Raw genomic sequence first — 25,027 nt, 5'->3', positions numbered from 1 at the left:
AAAAAATCGATTCGAATTCAAATTGCGATTCTCTGTGCGATTCAGAATCGATTCTCATTTTTTTAAAATCAATTTTTTTATTTTTATTTTATTTTTTTTAATTAATCAATCAATCCAACAAAACAATACACAGCAATACCATAACAATGCAAATCCAATTCCAAAACCAAACCCGACCCAGCAACACTCAGAACTGCAATAAACAGAGCAATTGAGAGGAGACACAAACACGACACAGAACAAACCAAAAGTAGTGAAACAAAAATTAATATTATCAACAACAGTATCAATATTAGTTACAATTTCAACATAGCAGTGATTAAAAATCCGTCATTGACATTATCATTAGACATTTATAAAAAAATAAAATGAACAATAGTGTCACAGTGGCTTACACTTGCATCGCATCTCATAAGCTTGACAACACACTGTGTCCAATATTTTCACAAACATAAAATAAGTCATATTTTTGGTTCATTTAATAGTTAAAATAAATTTACATTATTGCAATCAGTTGATAAAACACTGTCCCTTACAATTATAAAAGCTTTTTACAAAAATCTACTACTCTGCTTGCATGTCAACAGACTGGGGTAGATCCTGCTGAAATCCTATGTATTGAATGAATAGAGAATCCTTTTGAACCGGGAAAAAAATTGTTTTTGAATCGAGAATCATGTTGAATTGAAAAGAAAATCGATTTTGAATCTAATAATGACCCCAAGAATCGATATTGAATCGAATCGTGGGACACACATATATATATATATATATATATATATATATATATATATATATATATATATATATATATATATATATATATATATATATATATATATATATATATATATATATACATACATATATACATATATATATATATCTAAAAATCATCCCAATATCGTTGTTTTTTATATATATATATATATATATATATATATGTATATATATATACATACATATATATATATATATATATATATATATATATATATATATACATACATATATATATATATATATATATATATATATATATATATATATATATATATATATATATATATATATATATACATATATACATACATATACATACATATATATATATATATATATATATATATATATATATATATATATATATATATATATATATATATATATATATATATATATATATATATATATAAAAAACAACGATATTGGGATGATTTTTAGAGCGCTTTAATAGGCAGACTAAATCAATTACTACAATATGTATATTACAAGACCCCAAAAGAGACAAGCGGTAGAAACTGGATGGATGGAAGTTAGAATGCTTAAAAAAGAGAAAAATGTGTGTTTTTGTCTCACACAGGGATTGCGACTGATAGGCATAATTCCAAAAATGTGCAGTTCCCCTTCAAAGCCCTCCTGTGTCCAGGGACTTATTACCCGCGTTTGTAAACAATAACGAAAACGACAAAATATTTTCTTAACCATCGTCGTATCAACATTATCAACACAGTAGATACGGATACTATACTAGGTATTGTTACTGTTGATATTTGTATCTATCTACTCACCTTTGTTTACATTTCAGAGCTCTAGCTTGCGGTTAGCATATCCTCCTACTGTGTGTAGAGTAGCTTGTTTAGCTATTACTTATCCATCAGGGATGATACTTGTAAGAAATGTAGTTTATTTGCCTCTGCGGAGGCAAGGTTTACTGACTGAGAAGTAGCTTCGCACTGTGGAGGGACATTGGCCGCTAGCAAGAATCCTACATCTCAGTGAGGATGCGGTTGTTGGCTTGTCGCTGTCAAATTTGCAGACACAGCTAGAATGTGTAATCAACACGTTGATAGTATTAAAAGCTCTATCGTCGGCAAAATTTATATAATTTATAGCGTATATTGTCGATACAGAGCAACCCTATATGCAACTTAAACAGTGGTCAGACAACCAAGCCTTGTGGGACTCCTCACTTTGTTTTGTAATAGGTCTTTGCACAGATATAACAAGAGGAAGCCATTTCACGCAAAAAAAACAACAAAAAAACGAGTAATGATATTTTTAAGAAGTGGGGTTTATTTGCCGCCATGAGGGCGAAGATTGCTGACTTAGAAGTAAGTGGCTTTAAACTTTGGAGGGACATTAGCTGCTTTCAAGAATGCTTGATTGCCTTGAGGACGCTGTTGTTGAAGTGTCACTGTCAAATTTGCGGGACAAAGCTAGAATGTTTAATCAACATTTATTATCATGATATTATGATAGTATTAAGACCTTTATTGTCAGCCAAACTTATATAATTTGTATCGTATATAGTCTATATCGTGCAACCCTATTTGCAACCTAAAACAGTGGTCAGACAACCGAGCCTTGTGGGGCTCCTCACTTTGTCGAGTTGTTCAAAATCCTTATATATGAAAAGGAAACCAGTTCACACAGATAATGGGCTAATTTAAAAGAATAAATATGTTTATGTGAAATACACAATGTACACCATGTGATAGCACCACCAAGAGTCACAGACTATTAAATTGGTCACACTGGCATCTGAACATAGCTCCCATGTGACAAAGCGTGTGTTCAAAACATAACACAGGACTGTACATTTTTTTCCCCACCGGCCTAAGGGTCTTGATTTCACGCTGGCATGCACTGATCTCGAGCCAGCAGATCATCGATTTGATGGGGTAAAAGCAGGATTTTATAACATTTTCCAAAAGATGTTGCTTGCTAAGGAACGGTCTTTTGGGGACAAGACATGGCGGCTCCGGTTAGCCATACCAGTGTACGTAAAGAACAAAACGAGCTGATAATTGCACTGCTAACATACCGATACTATAAGAAGTGATGCTTGCAGACATTGATTGTTAAACATTGTGAACGAACAATAAGCCGTGCAGAGAGCTGTTTCTAGTATTTTGTTTGCTACAAAATAACTTTGTATTTAATGAACCTGAGACCTGGAAAGTCTCAGAGTTCAACTTTGTGCAAAGAAAACAGTCTTATTGCCAGAAAAGTTAACTTCACCTAAAGTAGGTGTAATTTAAATTCTAATCTTGCTGTTGTTTTGCTGCCTTGTGACTGCTTTCAACATGGACATCAGTTTGCTCGCTGGGGAATAAGCTCAAATGTACTGTGATCGCGTCATGAGAGGGATTGTACCGATATATTAAAAAAAAGGAGCTAATTGGCTTCAGTCGTTTGCCTGTAAAGCACCGCGATAATGTATTTGTCCAAGCTGCCAAAGCAAAAGTAAAAAGACGACTCGCAAGCACTCCTGGACCCTTTAAAGCCGTCCTCTGTGGCGTGACCTTAATTTGGGGACAACATTGGCCGCGGGACGTCCTGCAGAGTGTCACTGGCTGTCACACAATTCAATTAAGATTTTACAGGACGTCTCCATCTGCAACGTGCTCAATGTATTTGTTTCAAACAGGATTTGATGGTCACGCCGCATGAGACGCTTGAAACATGAAGAAATTGGTCGGAATAAGCATGAAATTGAACCTTACCAATTTGGATTCGGAACAGATGTATGATTTATAGAAGAGGGGAAAAAAACAAGTACGGGAATGGGGCGTTAAATATGCAAAAAGTGACTTTTTAATGAGGTTATAAGAATCCCTCAGGCCAGCTTATGAGCACCAAACGTAAGAAAAATACATCATCGTCCTCAATAGAAGGGCTGCAACTAACAATTATTTGATAGTCGATTAGTCAACGATTATCTGAATAAATAGTCGGATAATAAAGCGTACACATATTCAGAAGGTGGGTAGTACCGCGCTACATTTACTGCGTTACATCTACTTGAGTAACTTTTGGGATAAATTGTACTTCTAAGAGTAGTTTTAATGCAACATACTTTTACTTTTACTTGAGTACAGTTATAGAGAAGAAACGCTACTTTTACTCCGCTCCTTTTATCTACATTCAGCTCGCTACTGATTTTTATCGATCTGTTAATGCACGCTTTGTTTGTTTTGGTTTGTCAGACAGACCTTCAAAGTAGGATCTATCGCATGCCTGCGTTTCACCAATCAAATACAGTCACTGGTGACGTTAGACTCCGTTTCACCAATCACATGCAGTCACTGGTGACGTTTGACTCCGTTTCACCAATCAAATGCAGTCACTGGTGACGTTTGGCTCCGTTTCACCAATCAAACAGAGCCAGGCGGTCACGTGACCGCCGCTGAAGGCAAAACAACAACAAGCTTAAGCTTACATGAACTCAACATCAAATTTGAGGAAGCACATCGCGGTAAGTAACGTTAGTAGATATTTTGGCTGTCACCGTAGGCTGATGTTAGCTTCCCTGCTATGAATCACTGTCAAATGTACATCGTGGGGGGACATTTATTAACGCACTGCAGCCTCATACACACGCACAGTCGCACACACACTCACGCATGCATAGAAACACCAATTTGAAGTGCACAGTGTGTTCTCAGGTGCAGCCCACACCTATCTGTTTATGGTTTGCGTAAAGGCTTTGTTATTTTCCTTTGTAATCTCTGCCTACTGAGCCTATGGTGCTGTTAAGTTATGGTGGCTCAATTTGCCTTAATTTTTTTTATGTTAATGTATTATTATTTCATATATATTATTGTTTTAGTTGCTTAAGAGATATTCCTGGCTCTGAATTTGTTCATTGCTATTTTTATGTTTTTGTGCATTATTTGTTGCTGTCATCATTAAACGAACAGGTTACTCATCAGTTACTCAGTACTTGAGTAGTTTTTTCACAACATACTTTTTACTTTTACTCAATATTTGGGTGACTACTCCTTATTTTTACTTGAGTAATAAATCTCTAAAGTAACAGTACTCTTACTTGAGTACAATTTCTGGCTACTCTACCCACCTCTGCACATATTTAATGGCTCTAATTTTTTCATTGACTTCAGGATGCCGCTTAAGTTATTTTACTAACAACAAATATGAGTAATTCATTCATAAATATTTACTTTTACTGTAATTGTTAGTAAAATTTAAAAGACTATTAAAATGTTGTCCATTTAAAAGAACGGAAAGGCAAATTGCATGTATTTAAAAAAATAGCAGCAATGAAAACAAACAACAAAACACAAACTAACTTCCTCAGGAAGACATTTTGTGATGATGTTTAAAACGCTGCACACTGGTATATTGACTATTGATTAACTCCTGGCAGTTTTAGCACTCTAATAGACTCAATGTGTTGAATTCTATATTTGATTAATTCTTCAAATGTTGGCTACTTAATAGATTGCATTTTTAATCTTATGATACCTCCGCATTGGTGCCTGTCAGTCTGGGTGTGCGTTTGTTATTGTGCCCTTTTTTTACGGCATTGCAAATTGACGCTGCTTAAAAAAGTACCTGAACTGATGTAGACAAAGTTTAGCTGGCTGACTATGGCTAAAATGACAGTTAAGGTTATTTTTCACACAACTTCGTCTCACACTTGTTAGCTAGCTAGCGAGGCATAAGTTCACACTCTTCCCGAGGCTGAGACCGCAACCTCCCTCCAGGTGTTTGACATCATGCCTTCGTTTTAAATGCTTGTGTATCACAGATGTAATTCCACAAAAACAAGGTCCGCTTTGCAAAATGAGCATGGTATTCATGTTTTTAACAAGAATAAAAGGAAAGATCCTCAAACTTTACACAATAGCACGGGCGATGTTTTTGCGAGTGGCGATGCGGACCTGCTTCTGCCCGGAAAAACACGAGTGATGACGTCACGACTTAAGTCAACAAATATTATTGTCGGCGACAAATTTTATTATGAGCATTTGTCAGCAATGTTGACTAACCATGACTGCTGCGCAAGGTCCACTACTAACCACATTGTGAAGTATGCAGACAACACAACAGTAGTGGGCCTCATCCGTGACAACAACGACATGGACTACAAGGAGGTGAAACATCTGGTTGACTGGTGCAGAACCAACAACCTGGTCCTGAACGTCGAGAAGACCAAGGAGATCATCGTCGACTTCAGGAAGCACCAACCCAGCCACGCTCCACTCTTCATCAACGGTACAGTGGTGGAGATGGTAAGTAGCACCAAGTTCCTGGGGGTGCAGATAACTGACAATATGACCTGGTCCCTACACACCGAAGCTCTTGTAAAAAGAGCTCAGCAGCGCATGCACTTTTTGCGTCGGATGAAAAAAGCACAGCTCCCTCCCCCCGTTCTCACCACATTCTACAGAGGCACTATAGAGAGCCTACTGACCAACAGCATCTCTGTCTGGACTGGAGCCTGCAGTGCCTCAGACTGGAAGTCTCTCCAGAGAGTGGTGAGGACGGCGGAAAAGATCATCAGGACTCCTCTTCCTCCTATCCAGGAGATCGCAAAAAGCCGCTGCCTGACCAGGGCTCAGAAAATCTGCAGAGACTCCTCCCACCCCCACCAAGGACTGTTTTCACTGCTGGACTCTAGAAAGAGGTTCCGCAGCCTCCGTAGCAGAACCTCCAGGTTCTGTAACAGCTTCTTCCCTCAGGCCGTAAGACTCTTGAACGCACATAATAATCTCCTCAATTCCCCCCAAAAATGGATTAACTCGCTGGAATATAAAGACAGTATAACATAAATCCATAAACGTGGATGCATATGCAAAAGTGAAATATATTTATCTGTACAGTAATCTATTTATTTATATCTGCACCTTATTGCTCTTTTATCCTGCACTACAACGAGCTAATGCAACAAAATTTCGTTCTTATCTTTACTGTAAAGTTCAAATTTGAATGACAATAAAAAGGAAGTCTAAGTCTAATCGTTGCAGCCCTACTCACTTGTTTGCACCACTTTTGGTAGAAGGCTGCTTCGATCTTTTAGGTTTTCCAGGAAAAACCTCTTTATTTGTGGGCATGTTATCCACAGCTCTATGAGCCTATACCAGTGGTCCCCAACCTTTTTGTAGCTGGGGACCGGTCAACGCTTGAAAATTTGTCCCACGGACTGGGGGGGGGGACTTTTTTTTTCTTTCTTTTTTTTTTTCTCATAAAGAAATACAATCATGTGTGCTTACGGACTGTATCCCTGAAGACTGTATTGATCTATATTGATATATAATGTATATATTGTGTTTTTTATGTTGATTTAATAAAATTTTTTTTTTTTTTTTTTAATTTCTTGCGCGGCCCGGTACCAATCGGTCCGCGGACCGGTACCGGTGGTTGAGGACCACTGGCCTATACCATTTAAGAAGACTTCTTTGACGAAGCAAACAAAAAACAGGCTTCGCTGAAGATCATAAAATAAATCCTATAGCTCTGCCAACTATTCCTCAGTCAGCTACAGATGTGTAGGCCTGGGCAGATATTCGATAAGTCAATTAATTGACGATAAATTTAAATTAAGTTGGTAAGTTTTGCAGCGTCGATAAATCGCCACGTGCATGATTCAAGAGCATTCACGGTTTTTGTCGCTTTCAGTAGCTACGCGTGTTTGGGTCGTAGCGGAATGAAAAGAAGGGGGTGAATTCTCTTGTCCTCATTAAGTGTCTTTGACTCTTTGTGTGGCAGGGCAGGGCCGCTGGCAGGCTAGCATCGCACAGTGAAACTAGTTAGCATGTAGCAGCTAACATGGACAAAATGATCACAAAAGCAAATGTCACCGCACCAGTGTGGAACTATTTTAGTCTAAACCTTTGGAACAGGATGAGCCTATCAACACAGAGGAGTCAGTTTGACGAACGAATGTGCGCTAAAATAACAAACCTACACTCCCACTTGAAACACAGGCACCAGACAATCCACACTCAATTCCCGTTTGGTGAACAGGCCAGGTCAGTGTAAACAAAACAGTGCTCATAGGAGGTGTGGTTAAATACATCACCAAAGATATGTTGCCATTCAATGCATGAAGCATTTCTAAAAGTGCTGCAAACGTTTCACAGACATTTGTCATGTTATGTCATGTCGGTGTTCCTCACTTGGAATTTGCCAGACTTAACTTTTTTTTTTTTTTTTGCATATGACCTGTTAAGACATCTGCTTGTACTGCAGTGTTTATATTTTTACTCTGCACTTTTGTTTAAAGAAGTCCTAACTTGATTGTCAGTTAAAGGTGATGTTTGCAACCTGCTCACAGTAACATATATCAAAGCAAAAAATATAACAATAACACAACCGGCCAGCTTATGGTAATTATTACCATTAGTGGTTTAACAAAACACATTTGTTTGACAATTGTCTGTGTTTTTCACAATTACAAAGTTTATGTAATACAAATGTTTAACGGCACAAATAAAATGAGTGGCATAAGTAGTTTTAAGTACTTTTTAACTTAACAGCTAGCGGCTTTCACCACAGGGAGCGAGTAGAATCTCCACCTATCCCCGCGCACAAGCGAGAGGCTATAAATCTAACGTAGGGCTGGGTGATATATCGAATATACTCAATATATCTCGGGTTTGTCTCTGTGCGATATAGAAAATGACTATATCGTGATATTCGAGTATACGTTCTCACGCAGTTGCTATTAGCTGCGGGCATTACATTACAGGCTCTTCTCACTCTTTCTTGTCTCTCCTTCTCACAGAGACAAAACAAGCGCACCTTCTTACATGCAACGTCATACGGTCTCGCGCAGCAGACAGTTAGCGGCAGTTAGCTGTGGTGCTAGCGGAGCGGTGCGAGTGGTAATACGAGAGAGAGAAGGTGCGAATCTGGTAACAAATGAAGGAAGAAGAATGAATTCCCAAGAAAAACAGCAGGGGGTCCATCGTCTAGTGGTGGTTTGGCTTCAAGTGGGAAGATAATAATATAAATGGGTTATACTTGTATAGCGCTTTTCTACCTTCAAGGTACTCAAAGCGCTTTGACAGTATTTCCACACTCACCCATTCACACACTGATGGCGGGAGCTGCCATGCAAGGCGCTAACCAGCAGCCATCAGGGGTAAGGGTGAAGTGTCTTGCCCAAGGACACAACGGACGTGACTAGGATGGTAGAAGGTGGGGATTGAACCCCAGTAACCAGCAACCCCCCGATTGCTGGCACGGCCACTCTACCAACTTCGCCACGCCGCCCCATAAATGAAAGATGTTGAATAGACAACCGTAATATGTCAAGTATGCGGCAAAAGCGTTGCTACAAAAAGTAGCAGCACTGCTAATTTGTAGCATCATTTGAAAAGTCACCCGCTAGAGAATAAGGAGTGCTTGAAACTCTGCATGTCAACATCTCCGTTCGGTGCCACACCAACAAAATGCCGAAGCAACAATTTCCAGATCAACACTGTATGAAAAAAATAGTCAACAACAGAAAGAGATAACGTTTGCAGTAACCTACCACATAGCGAAGGACATACACTATTGGATTTCCTATTATGCAGCTAATTTTTATTCGACAGTTATTGAAATATCTTGTGTGACATCATGCACAAAAGTGCACTTTATTTGTTTTTAACTATTGTAGTGGCGTTCTGTACAAAAAGTGCACTTTAATTTAGTGTTGTTTTGATATGTCATCTTAGTGATATCATGCACAAAAATGCACTAATAGCTTGTTTTAAAATGTCTCTGACAATCTTGCACTTTCTGTTTTGGAAATTACATGAATGTTTGTGTCAATGTTTGTAACTGTTTAATAAATACAGTTTTGTTAAATTGCCTTAGTTGTGATTTCCCTCTCTGCATGAAAGTTTAAAATGAGCATATATTAATGCAGTATAAACAAGAATGTTTTAATTTAGACAAATAGAATCATCACACTGGTGTGATTATATGCATCAAGTGTTAGTTCAAGGCTAAGGCAAAAGATTAAGATATATATCGTGTATCGTGACATGGCCTAAAAATATCGAGATATTAATAAAAGGCCATATCGCCCAGCCCTAATCAAACGTTAATGAAAAAAATGAAGGACAACTGCTTTGACGGCTAACTAGTTACTCTATAAAAATAAACAACACTACTACTACTAACAACAAAAATAATCGGAGTACTCTCAACACCGGTTATCTTGCCGTAAAACACTTAGGCAACCTTAAGTACTTTGCACGATTTAGATCTTAAAATACAGCGGTGTCAGTTTTGGTCCATATCGCCCAGCCCTAACTCAGACACAAAAGGGTGTACTATCCGTCTAAATCCCAGCAGAGGTTAGATTTTTGCCCACACACGTCGAGCTTCCATAATTTTTCCCACTTCTTTAGTCAACAGCACCTCTACTGGTTGCAGCCAATTACTACACTCCATTTTGCCTCAACTCCAAAAGATAAATTAATTTCATCTTCAGACTAAGACACAGGTTAAGCTTCTTTCATTAGCTCAGTGTTCCTCAAATATTTCTGTTAAGGCCCCACCGGGAAGAAAAAAAGATTTTGCGTTCCCTCACCCTCCATTCTCCAGCGTGACTATAAATAGTATAATTTGTCGATACAATTGTTATAACTAAACATCTGCATAACGTTGTAAGCTTATTAACAATAAAGGAAACAACACATCTAAAGTATAAAGCCAAGCGTTCCGTACGCTTCATCATATTCTGGTACGGCAAAAAAATCATGTTCCCCGAGGTCACATCGCACCGCGCCTCCACCATGGGGGCCCGCCCCACTATTAGAATTAGCTCGTTCTGGTCATGTGCTGCCCTCTTGGCCTCAATGCATGTGGACAGTAACAGGCAAAAAGTGGATGCAAATTTCCTATACCTCCAATGACATTCAATTATTTTTTTCTTCAATCTGTGTGTAAGTACCGTATTTTCCGCACTATAAGGCACACCTAAAAACCTCCAATTTTGTCAAAAGCCGACAGTGCGCCTTATAATCCGGTGCGCCTTATATATGGACCAATATTGAGCCTCCAACAGGTAAAAGTTTCAATCAATCAATCGCAACTACGGTAAGCAGCCGCCGACTTCATTTTCCCCCGTCTTCATTTTGCCCCGTAGCAGAAGAAGTAGCGCGCGGTGCATGCTGGGATATATGACTGCTCGAGGCGTGCCGTTTCATTTCCATTTGTTTGTTTATGTAAAGACCCCAAAATGGCTCCTATTAAGAGACACGCTTACGACGCAGAGTTTAAACTCAAGGCGATCAGTCACGCAGTAGAACACGGGAATAGAGCAGCAGCGACACTGACTTGATTAATGACGACTTCGACGATGTTGGATGCCGTATTCCCCCAACTGAAGAAGAAGAATTCGAGGGATTCATGGATGAGGAATAACTTCATAAAGTGAGCTTTACATGTTTATTTTGTGTGTTGTGTTGTGTGACATTAACGTTTGAGCAACGTTGAGTTATTGATATATTGTTATTGCTCTGCACTATTTCGAGTGTTATTATATTGTGATTGCACTAACGTTTGATTTACGGTAACAGTATCACTGCTTTGTACGTGTTTATTGAATCAAGGAAAAGTTCCCCTCCACTATGTCGTATAAATGTTGCACTACACTACATGTTATACTTTGCTGTTGTTAAAAGATAAACAAAACACCACGTCACTGACTTTACCCCGGGGAAAATAATAAAACAGCTGTTTATTCATTTTGGGAGTGAACAGTTGTCAGAACGCTGGTTTGTAATTATTATTAATAAAGTTTGACTGACCTATCTGACTGTTTTGTTGACATTCCCTTTAGCGCAGCTCCATCTAATGGATGCATAACGTAACCCCAGCCTCTACTGTAGCGTCTATTCTATGCGCCTTATAATGCGGTGCGCCTTATATATGAACAAAGTTTTAAAATATGCCATTCTTTGAAGGTGCGCCTTATAGTGCGGAAAATACGGTAATGTTTATAACAACCTTTTTCCCAAAACACAATATAGAATGTGAGATATATCAGGATAATGCATACATTTATCATTTGTTTTCAAAACCGTTCCAAAAAAGTGGGACCCCAAAAATGTGCCATTTTTTGACTCGATGGGGTCCCTGGGACCCCATTTAGAAAATTCCTTGCGCCAACACTAATGGAGTATTCGTGCGTGCAAAACCGCAGCAGGTGGCTGTGGCTTTCGGGCCGGTTCTAATACTAATCAAATATCATCCCGGGGGCCATAGATAATTCCTTCGAGGGCCGGATCTGGCTCGCGGGCCTTGACTTTGACACTTACGACTCTAACATGTTATGTAAAAATCTACTGTTATTTATTGTGTCAACCTGCAAACTGACCAACAAACAGCAACTAAAACATGTTCCCTTGATTCTATTACTTTTCACACAAGTAGCCAACAGATGAGGGAGAGCGTATCAAACAACATTGTGATTCCACCCGTGCTGTTGCTTTCGAGCCGATTGTGTTGCACTGACACATGCGTGACATGGGAGCGGCTCAACATGGCCACCGCGGGAGCTCACCAAATGAGGACACTTCTTTCAGCATCAGTGCCTGACTGTCCACAGACGCAAACACCCAAACATACATATGGTGAGTACAGCACTCTGCTATGATGGGAAAATATCACGGCCATGTTGTGCCTTAATTGGTGGTACGTTACATTCAAAAGAATGACTCATGATGCGGTGAAGCATCCTCATGATAGAAAAACACAATGGGGTCTGGTGTTAAAATGTATAATAAAAGCCTGTCTTGTTTGAGAGCACAACTAAACATACACCTATTTTCAGAGCTCGAACCTCCTCTGCAGCCTCTGCCCACTCGCTCAAGCACACACACACTCACACAATACTGTGAACTAAGAGTCAGAGCCAGACTAGTGTACATGTGCTCAAATGACATGTCACCTTGGATAACCTCCGTGCTCTGGTAAAGCCCTGCTATGGGCCCCAAACGACCTGTGTAAACAGAGCTTAGGCCCTTTTCCACCGCAGGGACTTTTACAGGAACTTTCCCATTTAAATAAAGTTCCCACTGTGTTTCTACCAAAAACTACCTGCGTAGATTTAGTTCTTCAGGAACTTTTTTTAGTTCCTGCCAGCTAGATGGGACTTTTGGAAGGTTCCCGGAACCTTATCGGGGCAAGCTGTGCCGTCGAACGCTGATTGGTTGAACACAGTTGGGTGTGTTCCTAAAACTTATATTTTTCGAACACAACCACCACCATTACAGAGTATGTGAAACAACTCGTTTATTTCTTATTTCTTATGTATTTCTATGACAAAAAACTTGACAACGGAGAGAAAAAAAACAAAAGGAACTTTTGACTTGCAGGAACTTTTGTCGGGCGTCTGTGAGCTGAAGAACGCTGACCAGTGGAACTATCTTGCAATGTTTTTACTCAGCCGTAGTCTCAAACTATATGCAGTTTAATGATGATGTTTTTTTGTTTTTTTTACAAACTTTATTTCAATACGCAAAGCTAAGAGAAGTGGATGAACTTTTAAACGTCTTGGGGGGAATGTGAACATAAAGGAGGCACTACACGAGTGGAACAAAGGTAAATCACATTAAATGTTCACTTTTTACTTTGTTTCATTAAATAAAAAGATTCAGTGACACTTCATTTGTGTAGTTTTTAGCCTCAACCTGTTGTCGCAGTGAGGTACACACTGACAGTTATTCTTTACATATTTAAAGTTAAAGTACCACTGATAGTCACACTCACACACTAGGTGTGGTGAAATGATCCTCTGCATTTGACCCATCCCCTTGTTCCACCCCCTGGGAGGTGAGAAGAGCAGTGAGCAGCAGCAGTGAGCAGCAGCAGTGGCCGCGCTCGGGAGTCATTTTGGTGATTCAACCCCCAATTCCAACCCTTGATGCTGAGTGCCAAGCAGGGAGGTAATGGGTCCCATTTTTATAGTCTTTGGTATGACTCGGCCGGGATTTCAACTCACATCCTACCGATCTCAGGGCGGACACTCTAACCACAAGGCCATTATTTAGAGATGAAATGGACCGTAAGAACTCACCTTACCCTCATGGATTCATCATTTATTGAGGGGACGACTTTCTGACTGAAAGCCTTACTTTTCATGAACAATTCGGTACACTTTATTTTTTTAAACTATATTGTTTTGTATATAATTGCTATGTGTTTCATTTACTTGCACTTTAGTAGAAGAAGTCTGCTATTGTCTGTTTATCTACAAATATTTAGTCTAGAAATATATTAAACCACTCCTCCATACATCAGATTTGTGTAAACTACTCTAATTGTGAAATACAGTGGATCACACACCACACAAGTCTACAGGAACCAATAGTTCCAAGAACTAAAAGTTCTAGGAACTTAAAAGTTCTAGGAACTTAAAAGTTCCTGAACTTTTGGTGGAAAAGGGCCTTTTGTTTTTCTTGGTCTGACTTAATCAGGCTGTCAAAAAAGCCACTTGGACTTGCATGTCTAATACCACCAAACCAGCATATATTAATGTTTTATAGCTAATTAGACACACAGTTCATACTTCTACTTAATGCAATTTAAAAATCAGGGCATTAGATCGATCGCTGAGAACACAATGACTTGGATGAATGAAAATAGTCACAGGCATAATTTTGCCAGTTTATTAGTGTTGTTTCTTTCTGGTTGTTTGTTTACTAAGTTTGTTGGTTAACATGACAACGCATTAACCAAACACACAATGATATCCATGAAATTTTAACATAAAGGTGGCACGCATACCAAGAACGAACCAGTTAAGGTGTAGTCAGAATTAGAATTCAAATGGCAAAGTTCCATGTATCTATTCTCAACTTAGTGGTAAGTGGTGAGCAAGGCAGTAAAAAAAGTTGAGGGCTTTTTTTTTTTTTTACATTCAAGCGTCAAGAAAGTTTATTCACTTTCGGTACAACTGCAATTAATAGGAACGGATCATTTGAATTACATTGTTTTTTTTAACCTCTGTTTGTCCCATGACTAATTACTCTAATGTACATATAAGCAACTTATTTTCTAGGTTGCATTTTAAATGTATCAATGAACAATGGAGAATATTGCATTTCACCGTATCACATATCATATCACAATATCACCATACCTAATTGTAGGGGTGCAGCGATTGATTATTTTAGTAATTGAGTAATCTATCAATTAGTTTGTTCAATTAATCAAGTATTCGTATAAAACATTTTTATAGGCTCAATGTGTAGTTTAGGGATAATATTTTAAATAAAAATATATGGTTCTGCTTGCCATGCCATTAATTCTTTTTCCTAACAAATCCACATTGAAAGTATAATTGTATCATGTGTGCATTGCTATATATATACAGTATATATATATATAGGGACGGCGTGGCGAAGTTGGTAGAGTGACTGTGCCAGCAATCGGAGTGTTGCTGGTTACTGGGGTTCAATTCCCACCTTCTACCTTCCTAGTCACGTCCGTTGTGTCCTTGGGCAAGACACTTCACCCTTTGCCTCTGATGGCTGCTGGTTAGCGCCTTGCATGGCAGCTCCCGCCATCAGTGTGTGAATGTGTGTGTGAATGGGTGAATGTGGAAATACTGTCAAAGCGCTTTGAGTACCTTGAAGGTAGAAAAGCGCTATACAAGTACAACCCATTTATCATTATTATTATATATATATATATATATATATATATATATATATATATATATATATATATATATATATATATATATATTTGTTTTTTAACGCTTTGCTGTTTTCCGCCACACAGATCATAGCACCTATACACAACAACTGTCATGTGCCTTATGTTGCACCGATGTTCAATATAAAGTTCCAGGAACTAAATGCGATCTGGATGTTATCTTTTTTTTTTGGGGTTAAAATTAAAGATTAATCAAAGCAACACAAAATAAATCAAAGCTTTTTTGTTCTCAAATTAATCGAATAACGTATATTCTGGACTATAAGCCACTACTTTTTCCTACACTTTGCTCCCTGCGGCTCATAAAATGGTGCGGCTAATTTATGGATTTTTCTTTGCTAACAACCATAATAAAAAGAGTTAAAAACAAAAACCTCAAGCAAATACACCAAGAAGGTTTTTTGTTTTGTGCTATGGTGTCATCTTATGGAAGAGTTTCGCTCACTGCAGGTGCTGCATTGTCCTTCCATTGAGGGCTTTCAAACCGAAAGTAGAGTGATGTCTGTCTTATTATATTTGTATAAGACGAGAGCTTTCAACCGGAAGTACAATTGCCGTTCGGTCTTTTAGTCATCCAAAGCGTTTCTACTCCTACGGATTCTTCATTAATCACTCCAAACAACGTTTGTAAGTTTTACAGTATAACTAAATCAATTCTTACTAAACTGTTCCATGTGTGATGTCTGTAGGAGTATTTTCATGCCCATTTGTACAAGCTACCGCAATGTAATGAAGCTAGCTTCGTTAGCATTAGCTATTATGCTAACACGATTAAGAGTGCCTTTTGTTAGTATTATTAACTTACAATGGCATTCTTTTTGTTTCGTAAATTCACCAAAACGCTGATTGGAGAGCTTGCTTCCGCAGCTAGTGGGTCCATGACGAGGACTTCTGTTTTGTTTGATCAGCCATTTTACTGCCGTGTTACAGATACTGTTTGGAAACAATTAGGTATGTAGTAAATAAACATTAACAACATCTTTCCGTGTAAAAAACTCATTTCACAATGCATATATATCTGCGGCTTATAGTCCGGAGTGGAAAATATAGTAATTCGTTTTTTAATCTAGTTACAACTGTTTGAGTTGATGCCATTATGGTACAGCGTTTTGGTACCATTCCTATTTTTCTAAGGGTTCTAAAACCCTTACCTGTATTTCAGGTATGTTAGCATGTCTTCTGAAGCATTTTGAGCACAACCTATAGAGAGTACCACAATAATCCTTGACATTAGACAAAAACATTTTTTTTTAATAGTTACTCAACAATTCTGATTATTGATTAATTTGCTCAGATAATGTTTATATTGAAGAAGAACTTTGGACTTTCAGAAGGATTGTTGAGTTATTAAAAACTTTAGGTATATGAATTTTCAAAGGTGGGAATGTAGCAAACAGAATTTGTACTGAAAACAGCTACAGTCGTCAGCAACAATGAACAAAAAAATCCTGTTGAGTATCAAATGAGGTCGTTTATGAATCTCATATCTGGAAGTTGTAGGTTATGATACTCTCAACAAGACTTATTTGATTATCAACACACATTTTATGTTTGAGTGTGACAATGCACAATGTGTCTCGAGGCGTCCGTTAACTCAAATAACCACCATCAATTTTCAATATACCCTTTGGAACTGGAGTCCTAATATCACGAGTTGAAGCGTTTCTAAATCATACTTTTAGATGCAAAACATGCAAGTTGATACTGGAAGGGCTAAACACACCAATATAGTCCAAAATAAACCAACATTTGATTAAAAAAAAGGTATTCCATCATCAACTACAATTGGCACTCTATTTGTGACCAAGAAAAAACACAATTTACCAAATCTCCTACCTCGATTTCGGTAAATGCATGATTATTCCACTCTCAAGTACTACTTTACTTTTTGGTAGATTTCATCCTTATTGTAGTTTGTCCAAACAACTGACATGGAATTCCTTTTAGGTACAAGCTGCTCACATTGTACTGTTGGAATTTTCATCCATGACGCTGATGTGTAGCAGACTGGAGGGAAACAGTGTCACGTGGTCCCGTCTTCTACTGGCTTTCTGGCAGTCTTCATGCTTTGCGACACCTGGATGCCTGTCGTGTAACTACACACCCGGTAGATTATTTATCATCGTCAATTTTACATCGGTTAGAAGCTGTAAATAGCTATGTTTACAGTACATGCGCAACATTTATCTAATCTGATCTAAAACTTGGTAAATCGAAATTCCAAATCCCCAGTTTACATGGACACTACGTATGGTCTAGTGCAGGGGTCACCAACGAGGTGCCCGCGGGCACCAGGTAGCCCGTAAGGACCAGATGAGTAGCCCGCTGGCCTGTCCTAAAAATAGCTCAAATAGCATCACTTACCAGTGAGCTGCCTCTATTTTTTAAATTGTATTTATTTACTAGCAAGCTGATTTCGCTTTGCTCGACATTTTTAATTCTAACAGAGACAAAACTCAAATAGAATTTGAAAATCCAAGAAAATATTTTAAAGACTTGGTCTTCACTAACTGACAAAGAAACAGATAACAGATTTGGTGTCCAGTTCAAAGTGTGACATGATTTATTTAAAAATTTGAGAGTTGACTTTTGTATTTTACATGAGTTATTATTTGTACAAACATGGTGCAAAGTAATTCATGATTTGTTAAAAAATGTTAGTGGCTAGCTAGTTAAAATGGGATATTGTGATTTCACAAGACTGTCTTAGAAGTGATCATTTGAAAATGTTCAATTTGAAAAATGTGCACTTAGAGAAAATATAAAAATAAAGTGTTGCATATTGATATTTATCTGTTTCTATATATATTTATTGTGAGAAATCATTAAGATGATCAGTGTTTCCACAAAGATAAATATCATTAATTATTAACTCCGGCTTCCTCCCACCTCCAAAGACATGCACCTGGGGATAGGTTGATTGGCAACACTAAATTTGCCCTAGTATGTGAATGTGAGTGTGAATGTTGTCTGTCTATCTGTGTTGGCCCTGCGATGAGGTGGCGACTTGTCCAGGGTGTACCCCGCCTTCCGCCCGAATGCAGCTGAGATAGGCTCCAGCACCCCCCCGCGACCCCGAAGGGAATAAGCGGTAGAAAATGGATGGATGGATGGATTAATAATAACAGAGTTAAAGGTAAATTGAGTAAATTGGCTATTTCTGGCAATTTATTTAAGTGTGTATCAAACTGGTAGCCCTTCGCATTAATCAGTACCCAAGAAGTAGCTCTTGGTTTCAAAAAGGTTGGTGACCCCTGGTCTAGTGGTTAGAGTGTCCGCCTTGAGATCAGTAGGTCATGAGTTCAAACCCCTGCCGAGTCATACCAAAGACTATAAAATGGGACCCATTACCTCCCTGCTTGACACTCAGCATCAAGGGTTGGAATTGGGGGTTAAATCACCAAAAATTATCCCCGGGTCTCGGCCACCGCTGCTGCTCACTGCTCCCCTCACCTCCCAGGGGGTGATCAAGGGTGATGGGTCAAATGCAGAGAATAATTTCGCCCACACCTAGTGTGTGTGTGACAATCACGGGTACTTTAACTTTATTCATGCGGCAAGCATCTAATAAGAATAAACCATCTTGGCATGCGCAGTTGTCTATTTTTCTGTAAATATTGCCGTATTTTCCAGACGATAGAGCGCACTGGTATACCAGCCACACCATACCCACTAAATAAAAAAATACAAAATATTTATCCATATATTAGCCCTATTGCACTATAAGCCGCAGTTATATACGTTGTGAAATGAGTTATTTTTGTGAATATAAATATACATGACTTAATTTTTCCAAAAGGTTCTTGCAAAACAGCAGTAAAACGGCTGATCAAAGAAAACAGAAGTCTTCGTCATGGACCCATTAGCTGCGGAACCTAGCTCTCCAATCAGCTAAATCGACTCAATAAGTCCACTGTGATGTTTTAGTGAATTTACGAAACAAAAAGAATAACATTGTAAGTTATTATTACTAACACAGACACTCTAACGACACTAGCTTCATTACATTACAATAGCACGTACAAATACGTATATGCATAAAAGCACTCCTACAAACATCACACGTGGAACGGTTTAGTAAGGATGAATTGTTTAGTTATATTGTAAAACTTACAAACGTTGCTTGGAGTGATGAATGAAGAATTTTTTCGAGCAAAAACGTTATAGACGGTTTTATTCCCAGTTCAAGGCATTAAAACAGGAAGTACATTTTCAACCCACAACACCTACAGTGAGAGAACTCGTCCAAAAGATAGCACCATATTACCAACAATAACAGACCTTTTCAGTGTCTCTGCTTTATTTTAATGAAAACTATTGAACACAAAACATTATGGAAGTTAGCTAATTAAAATCCATAAATTAGACGCACTGTTTTATAAGTCGCAGGATTCAAAGTATAGGAAAAAAGTAGCAGCTTATATTCTAGAATTTACTGTAGAAGAAACTACTTCTGCCTATGTGGTAAACAAACGCCGCTCATTCACCCTTTATACTTGACAGACTTCTCAGGCGCCATGTCTGTTTATGAACAGGATGTTGGGCGCTATCTTTCTGATGAACCTTGTTAGGTTGTTGATGTTGTCTTCAGCATGTTAACATTTCCCTCCTCCAAACCAACATCAACGCCGTTGAAAGACAAGTTCGACAACGGTCAATCTCCCAAAAAGTCATCCGTCAGATGGTAAAACTGAAAGCTGGCGGGGTCTAAACCACTTTTGTTGCAGGAAGCCTTCAGACTTTTTCAGCAGTTTTTAATTTGATCGATTGTTCGGTAAATTCCGGATTCCTGAAGTTTTCAATGGACTAATTGTGTAACTCAGTGTTTCTTACCATTGAGGTGTCCAACAATCCTGAATTCTCTTAATGTTTCTAACAATAAAGTTGTGCCAGCAACAGACCAATTCTGCTTTCCTCCCGCCATATTTGCTGCTGGGTGTTAACATTCGGCTGTCTCAAAGGTGGAAACGCGTCACACTGACATAGCACACGAGAGCAGGGAAGGTGATTTTAACCCAACCATGAGGACAGGATCCAAATGGGTACATTGAAGCCGTTCGAAATAACAATCGGCATCAACCACCCTATTCTTTCCGAATGGACCGTATGGGATCAGAATCTCCCGACATGACGTATACAAAGCTTTTTTAATTTGATTGGGCCTCTGTTCCAATTATTTGTGTCCATCTAAACATGGCTAATGTTTTTTTATTAATTGCGAAGCTCTGGTTTAAAAATATCTTTACCCAATAAAAGTTGTCCAATTTTGGGTCCTGTGCCATAGTTTGGGAAACCCTAAATTACAGCATTAAGATTAACCAGTATAAAAACGAAAGTCTAAATAAATTACAGAAAGCAGTTATTAATCATCAATATCTAATGTCTGTGTAATCATCAAAAATATAAACATGTAGAAATAATAAAAAACAGCCTATAAATGTTCTGGTATTTACCACAGGCCTCCTCAAACATCCTCACGAGGACATATATAGGAAGAAGCTTTGTCAATTTGCACCCTGGCTTATTACTTTATGGACTAATTTGCAGGCTCTGTTTACCAGCACAAGCCTCGAGAGAGGCTTGAAGTTTGTAGCAATTTAATTATGCACACCACGCAGCAGAAGAGCCCAGAAAATTGAGGTGGGCTGCAAGGACAAATGCCATTCACACCGCTCCTCGTTGCCTGCCTACTTGTGCGAGCGCCGAAGTGTCTTGGTGAGTCGGCCCTGGCTTTTATTTTCAGTCTTTGTGCCCTGTCTGCAGGCATCATCCTCCAAATTATAGGTTTTACTTTCGCTGCATGTTTAAAGTCCTCTTTGCTGTAACTGAAAAAATATGAGAAATTGTGCTGAGTCAGACTACTGTCAGCTGTCTATGACTACACCAATTGGTAAGAAATAACTTAATGTTAGTTTGCTATTGAGATTATAGACGGCAGCTAGACAGGTAGCTTTACCGTGAATGCTCCAATTAAAATCCAAATTTAAAAGTTGGGTCTCTCTCTAAGTTTCTGGGTGCATGGTCGACGAAAGTAAATAACTGCAAGCTTCGGGTCAAGACACATAACAGGTGCGGCTGTAGGAAACCTATAGATTTTTGTTAATTCCACAAGGTAGCAGAAGCTGTCTTTCAAGTACAATGAGTAGTCCTCATCCAACACATTTAGCTACCTCTGCATGCACTCTAAAATGTGCAAAATTAAACTTGTGATAGACTTGCCATAATGCTATTTCTAATGAACTCATCAGCGGATCATAATGCTGATTGAGCAATTTACTTTGTTCCACTATTAAACCTTTACTTCGCTCATTCCTTGAGCTGCATCGATAACCATACTTTCACTGTATAATGAATTAATATCGTAGGGCAAAAATATTGGGAACATTGATACAAATAATCGATATAACAAATCGAATCACAATCTCTTATAATATTGAAATACTAGCAATAACAAATAGAAATGACAAATAGTATGTTATCACCATTTGTTGTGATGCAATATGCACACCAGCTGTTTGACTGACGTGCATCTTAGTTGTAGTTTCCATTACCAGATTTGGAGGTTTTGACATCGCCATGCAATATCGCTAATGCTAATCAGCAGAATGTCTATGGCATATCTAATGTAAATTAGCATTGAGCTAGCGCATTTTGAAGAGTGGAGCCTTACTGTACGTACGACTGTTTTCTATCAGGCATACTTGCTTTGTTGGCATGAAAAATTACAATATTACCTTGAGGCAGTTTGGCTGAGTCTGCTCTGATTGCTGCTTGAGTATTTGTTTGCGCGCCAAGTGTTTGAGTCTGCTACCTGACGTGACGAAATGTGCAACAAAGGTATCGAAATCTAGCCCCGTTTGATTTTAGGCAAATTAATACTCGTTAGTACTGAATTCGGTATCCATCCCGAGTTGCCGAAAGCTACAAAAGACTGGAAGCTGTGCTGCGCATGGGAAAGGATTTTCTTTTTTTTATCAGAGTTCAAATGCAAATGCTAAACTGTAGGGTGGACAGGTTTGGTACAGCCTTAAACATCACAAAATATTGCAACACTTCAAATTGCATTTTTAAAACTCATGTATTACACATTAGCATGTATCATGTATTACATTACACATTAGCATGGCTGAAATGCATTTAGCAATTTTCTTGCAATAGTTAAATATCACTCCATCGTGCCGCAAACGATATCCTGGGTGAGATAAATATGTTGACAATAGATTGATATATCAGTTTTCACAGGTATTATAGCATAGGCCAGGGGTCGGCAACCTTTACCACTCAAAGAGCCATTTTGGCAAGTTTCACACATTAAAGAAAGTAATGGGAGCCACAAAAATGTTTTTAAAATTTAAAATGAAAAACACCGCATACAAAGCTTACATGCTTTGTGCTATGTTAACCAGGGGTCTCAGACACACGCACCGGCACGCACTTTAATGTGGGAATTGGATGTTAGTGCAGCCCGCGAGTTTTGGATGAATGTCGCTTGCGTCACACTTGCCAACCCTCTCATTTTTCCCGGGAGACTCCCGAATATCAGAGCGTGATGACACTGCATTTGGCGCCCTCTACAGTCTGCCCTATCAGTGTACCTGCTTGGCCACAAGTGGAATTCAGCTTTAGCTTGCTCACGTAAGAGACAGCAAGGCTACTAACTCAGCAGCCACACATCTTACACTGACGGTACCAATACCCAGAATCCCATGCAGCCCTAACTCTTCCGCTCAACCAACCACGAAGAGGGGGGGGGGGGGTTGATGTGTGGGGGGATTTGGTGGTAGCGGGGTGTATAATGTAGACCGGAAGAGTTAGGACTGCATGGGATTCTGGGTAATGGTTGTGTTGTGTTTATGTTGTGTTACAGTGGGATGTTCTCCAGAAATGTGTTTTTCATTCTTTTTTGGTGTGGGTTCACAGTGTGGCGCATATTTGTAACGTAACAATGTTGAAGTTGTTTGATACGGCTACCGTCAGTGTAAGCTGTGTGGCTGATGAGTAACTATGCTTTGCTGTCTCCTGTGTGAGCAAGTAATAACAACATACAACATGTGGCTGGCCTGGCATGCTGTAAGTAAATGCTGTAGAGGACAATTACTGCAGTGCAATTAGGGCACGCCCTTTATATAGTAATTAGAGTGTTAATAGGATTATTTTTCCCTGGGAGTAGCCTATGAGAGACACTGACATCCATAAGTCTCCTGGGAAAATCGAGGGGGTCGGCATGCATGTAGCTGAGCCGCATCAGAGTGGTCAAGGAGCCGCATGCGGCTCCGGAGCCGCGGGTTGCCGACCCCTGGCATAGGCAAAAGGATCATGTTATTGGGAGTTTCCATTTCCAACGCTAACAGACAGGGACAAAATACTTACAAATACATAAAATATTAAAACGGTATCGTAGAATGCAGATATTTGAAATTAAAACTAATTGTCTGTTTATAATTTACTGTACAAATGTTTGTTCTTTTTACATGCAATCTATAAATTGTGAAAAAAACAACTAAGTATTCTACAAATTAAACCGGAATATAAACATTTAATATTTAAACACTCAAATAAAATTATGGCTCCTAAGAAGCCAGAATAATAATTAGTGTTTCCTATGTACAGTATAGTCTTCTTTTATAAAACATTAAAACTTTGTGTGACGTGAAAGTACTTTTAGAGAGAATTCAACATAGAGATATGAATTGTCCTTTTGTTACATCCCTATATTGCAAAATACTGCAATATTGTACTGTATTGTGACTTATGTATCGTGTAAATATTGTATCGTGTAGTCCTTTCTAATACCCAGCCCAAATCCTGATACAGTATCAAAAGCTATCGTATCATGTGTTGCCTCGAGTACATCTGTGATTAACACTACCAATAGATATAGAGATAGATAAATAGATTTGGAAAAAAAGACAAGATATTTTGGGTGTGCGTACTTGTGGACAAATTTGTTTTAGATCACGAGCTAAGTTTCTTAGGGATCTTTCATGTGTCAGTAAGTGTCAAAAATCAAATTTTCCGTCCTCCTGGGGCACAATCTCATGACTGTTTTTGACAAACGCATGCTACATGCTGGCTATTCATGCTGAAAATACTTGTAACAATCAACCACCCCCCTGCACACGCGCATACCCACACACACCCTTCTTCCTCTCCTGTTTTTTTTTATCCTTTCATTCTCCCAGCCAGGCGCAAATGCACGGACATGCACGATCACACGAACGCACACAAACGCAGGCACGACATTTCATGCCATGTGATCTCACTAGGCATCACGCCAATGGCCAAACATGTCACTTAGCAGAGAGTTCACACACACGCACACACAATGAGAGAGACACACAGAGTGTATGCAGGACATTTGTCAAGAGTTTTAGGTTTGCCACATGAGCTTCTGTAGTATGGGTGGAGATTCTTTTTTTTTTGTCATTGTGTGAGATCGAATGTGCAATTGTTCTGCCATGTTTACTGTTTCATTGTCTCTCATCTTGGAAGGCTTCCTGAAATGAGCCTAGAGAGAAGCAAACTAAACTAGCAGCATTTAAAGAGTCCTAATTTT

General features: G+C 38.7%; 1 protein-coding gene across 5 annotated transcripts in view; it reads right to left on the bottom strand.

Annotated features, from left to right (window-relative positions):
* LOC133638431 (nucleus accumbens-associated protein 2) overlaps positions 1 to 25,027 on the bottom strand; it is a 138,896-nt gene that overhangs the window by 92,641 nt on the left and 21,228 nt on the right. For 2 of the 5 annotated variants that reach the window (XM_062031034.1, XM_062031031.1), the window contains exon 2: positions 5,940 to 6,059. The exons of the other annotated variants lie outside the window; for them this stretch is intronic. The gene's annotated coding sequence lies outside the window, so the exon portion shown is untranslated. The remainder of the gene's footprint in view (positions 1 to 5,939; positions 6,060 to 25,027) is intronic. 5 annotated transcript variants of the gene reach the window in all.

The sequence above is a fragment of the Entelurus aequoreus genome, linkage group LG21 (assembly GCF_033978785.1).
Source record: "Entelurus aequoreus isolate RoL-2023_Sb linkage group LG21, RoL_Eaeq_v1.1, whole genome shotgun sequence".
Lineage (NCBI taxonomy): Eukaryota > Metazoa > Chordata > Actinopteri > Syngnathiformes > Syngnathidae > Entelurus > Entelurus aequoreus.
The sequence above is the reverse complement of the archived record's forward strand: the minus strand, read 5'-3'. Positions and strand labels throughout refer to the sequence as shown.